Here is a 4351-nt window from a genome sequence, read left to right as displayed (position 1 = left end):
GTCTATATGCGTGTCTATGTGGGCATGTAGCTTTGACATTAAGCGCGCTTTTAGACGCGATACTGTAGACGCAGGATTAGACGCGATAATAAACGCGCCTGACATTTTTTTATCACAGTTCAAATATTGTGTCTACAAGCGCGTCTATGGAGCCTTTTTGTTGTAGTGATTCATGCTTACTTTGGGCTTGCAGATTTAGATGATTAGGTATTCTCAAGGTTTACCTCACAAACAAAGCATCCAGTCTAATTCCTATGAGGATTGCACCTATGGGTTCCAATAGATTCAACTATAGTCTCTAGCAGCAATCCAACATCGAAACCATTAGAGACTCGAGGTGAGTAAGCACCACACTTGGTTCAATGGGAGTGAGAAATGAGGGGGAGTTGAGCATCCAAACCCTCTACCCATGTGGCATCAACTCACACTGCCCCCTCTAAAACTATGCTTAGCCAATTCTAAGACTTGACATTAGGTAAAGTCACGCTTATCGGCCATTATCTAAACTTTGAGGAAAGCTACTTAGCTATCCTAGTCCACCTAACCATAGGATGGTTTGTTAGGAAGACTGCTATCCACCCACTTTCCATAAGTGACATGGAATAATTTTTAATTATTTAAGTATGCTATTCACATTGTGTGATCACATAAAAATAACTCCATTAATTAATATTGCAAAGATTCTTTGGCATGCCTTTAAATTACGAACAATAAAATAAATATGTTTTGAAAAATAAACAGCTCATATTATCATCATATTTACAAACCACTTCAAGGAATGAACCAACTCCTAAATTGGGTTGCCACCCTTACCTTCTTTATTGGAGGCCTTCCAATGCTTGATCATGTTGGGCTCATATAGGTTTCCTTCCATATCTTAGGACTAGGATTGAGATTACAATCTCATATTAGAGCTCCATTGGTTGTTGCCCATAGTAAGGGAGAACCTTCCTATATAGGGGACCAAATGTACATAAGTGGTTGTCAATTGTCTTAATCTATTTACACTTTGGGTGAAGAGTATTCAAGGCAACCTTGGGGATGTCATCACACCTTATGGTTCAGCCAGTTACTCAACCTGCCTTTGACAGAATTTCTGCTCCTGTATTCTCATCTAGTGGGAGCACAGCTGGGCTCCTCTGACTCCACATTTTTTAGCAACAGCAAGTTAGGTGCCTGCAAAAATAACAAAGAGAGATCACACACAAAAGTGCAATTAAGCTTCCCCTATGTGCAGCTTTAAGTCATAAATCTAGTGCAGAAGAGCATTTTTGGTGCCAACAACAGGCCAGAGCCTCCGCCCTAATTTCCTTCCTTTCCGAGCTCAAGCAATGCCCTTACACCCAAAATGTCTCCACACATTATCTGAGAGAGCTGCTTCAGCTCGACAAACACCATGAGTGTGCTTCCTTTATGGTGGCTCTATCAACTGATGAGATGCATAGCTGTTGGTGTTGTGTCGTTGGAGATTTCTCCTGAACCATCTACTTTCTTCCTTGAAGGACCTTACAACACCCCAGTCTTGTCCCCTTCAAGATGAGAGCCAAGTGCAGCTCCTGAATCTTTGGTTCCTTTGCGACCTGCATCACCACTGTATCTATGTCACAACTCTATAGAAACAGAATTTGTATCCTTTTTCATTAATTTGTCTATATAATGATTTATTAAATTTATTTCCTTTGCACTAATTAGATATAAAGAAAAGTGCATTGGAGCTGGCCACTGATGAGTGGTCACAGGTTATGGTGGACCCACGCGGTGGGTTAGAGAAAAGATAGTTCACACTTCCACCTATATGACCCGATTGGGCGCCTGTGACTAGAACTCATGCATATCAGGGTTAGACTCGCACACAGAAAGGATTGATGCCTTGAAGTGTGGGCTAGATCCACTAGAACAGACAGTTACAATCAACAAGATGGCATGATCATGAAATGCTTGTATAATGTGCAAGTGTGGGCTGAAAGCTTGAAATGCACATTTCTTTGCATAGGAAAGTCACATGAAGATTCGGATACCATTTTTGCGATGTACACGGAAAAAGCTTTCATATGACACCCATATTGGGGGGTCCCTAAATTTTAGGAGATCCCTAAATTTTAGGAGGTCCCTAAAATTTAGGAGCCTCGAATTAGCCTAAAAATGCTAGTCCTAAAAAATAGGGATGTCATTCTAAAAATAGTAAGTTCTGTACTCTGACTGTGCTTACTAAATTTGGTTGTTTCTATTCTTGACAGTATTCAACCCAAAAAGGAAGGCCATAGAGAAGAGACAAGTGTCAAGACACTTGTCACACAAGTTTCCAAGTGTTCCACCACTTGTCACATCTCATGACATGTGGCTGGACACTTGTCTTGTGCTACTCCACTTTCCCCTTTTGTACTAGCTCTCCCCTCTCCTATAAATAAGAGCTCGTTTTTCTTCATTGATCATCATTTTTCTTTGCTGTAAACTCATGTACAGCACCCACAGATAGCCAGAAACTGGCCCCATCCATCCCCATCATCATCCCCCACTTCTTCATTATCAAATTCCTCCATATTCCCTCTTCTATCACTGCTGTTTATAGGACAGCAAGCCTGTAAATTCATCACAACACCTCCTTCTCGAGCTTTTTCTTCCATTTTAGCTACAAGAAGCAAGCCCTATCCATGTACTGTTGATCAACGATGGAGAAAGGCTGAATTTCCCTTTTTCTTCTCTCATACTGTAAAGAAATCAGTTCTTATCATTGCATAATAGATAATGCATGTGTGTTTGTACATCTTTGCATGATCTTGTGAGAGTGAGAATTACTTCTTCTCACTCTCAGGTTGATTGTAACTGAGCTCTTCCCTAAGGGACTTGGGTTGAGCAGAAATGCATTCCTTCGGGGGGGGTTGCCCATCTTCAACCCTCAATCTTGTCTCCATTACTTTTACATTTTCATGGCTGTAATTTTGTGAGTAATTTTCATTTTCAGCTTTAAGTGTTCATTCTCTTTTATATTAAATCTCGAAAACAAGTGAATATCATAATTGTTAAGCATACTACGTTGTTCGGGGCGTTTACAATCTAGTTGTGCCAAATGGAACTATTTCACAACCAACTTCAGGGTTGTGCAATCTTGACATCTCAACATTGAACCAAATACTTCAAAAGACAGCCATAGATTGTATGGCTCCCCTGGCCATGTATGTGGGAAATGTTATATGTTGTCCTCAGTTTGAAAGCTTGCTGCGAGTAATGCAAGGACAACTAAGCAGTGGTATTGGCTCTCTTGTTCTAGACAATACAGTGGCAAACTTGTGCCTTAGCAAAGTGATGGGTTTTCTAGTGGATCTGGGAGCAAATAAAACTATTCCCAAGATATGCTCAGTCAAGCCAGAGAACTTTATAGGTGGTTCATGTCCTGTCACTAGTGTCGCTGAATTTGAGCAGGAAGTAAGCAAGAATGAGCTGTTGGCAGCTTGCACATCTATTGATCCCTTGAAAGAATGTTGCAAGCAAGTTTGTGGACAAGCAATCAATGAAACTGTTGTATGGATGGCCTCCAGAATAATGAGTTCTCTTGCAAATGGTGGTGGTAGCTTAGTGGCCCACAATCAGCAGCAAGTGGTGGATGATTGCCAGGGTGTAGTGCTTGCCTAGTTAGCAAGTCAACTTGGTCCAAAGGCAACCAACTCAGCTTTTCGGAATCTGTATAGTTTTCAAGTCAACAAAGCTTGTCTCCTGGTGTTCAAGGACCCCTCTTCTATTGTTGACTCATGTGGTGGACCTTCGCCCACCAAGACCACATGCTGTGATTCTCTATACAGCTACATTTCAAAGCTACAAAGCCAAATGCTGATCACCAATGTGCAAGCACTAGATTGTGTCACATTCTTTGGATCTATGTTGATGAAAAAAGAAGTAGATGTCAATGTATATGATCTTTGTCAAGTTGACCTGAAGGATTTCAGCCTCCAAGTCTATGGGGAACAAGGTTGCCTTCTGCGGCCCATACCGTCCGATGTGATCAATGACAAAGCAACTGGAATTAGTTTTACTTGTGACTTGAATGACAACATTGCGGCTCCTTGGCCTTCATCCCCATGTTAATAGGGGAGCTTTACGGGGGCAGCCCTGGGCTATTCTTGGACTTCCAAAGTGGTGCAAAATCAGAAGGTGCTATAGCCTTGCATGCATCAAAAACGAAGAGGAAAAGAGCTTAGACTTCTTGCTGTTACATGTTGCTTCTAGCCATCTTCCATACCACCAATATGTGCATCATTGGTAATGTTGTCAGTCGCTCAGCCCTTGCTCCCATGACATCTTCATCTCCAGAGTCAGGCATGTATGTTACATCAAGCTCTGTTCCCCTTTCAACCTA

General features: G+C 41.6%; 1 pseudogene; it reads left to right on the top strand.

The window, feature by feature from the left end:
* The first annotated feature begins 1396 nt into the window (after positions 1 to 1396).
* Positions 1397 to 4080, top strand: LOC148039697 (putative GPI-anchored protein At1g61900 pseudogene; annotated as a pseudogene).
* The last annotated feature ends 271 nt before the right edge of the window (positions 4081 to 4351 follow it).

This window comes from Lygodium microphyllum, chromosome 2, assembly GCF_053477565.2.
Source record: "Lygodium microphyllum isolate KBCC chromosome 2, Lygodium_microphyllum_v1.1.10, whole genome shotgun sequence".
In the NCBI taxonomy this organism is placed as follows: Eukaryota; Viridiplantae; Streptophyta; class Polypodiopsida; order Schizaeales; family Lygodiaceae; genus Lygodium; species Lygodium microphyllum.
Note: the sequence above shows the minus strand (reverse complement) of the source record. Positions and strands in the feature narration are given on the sequence as shown.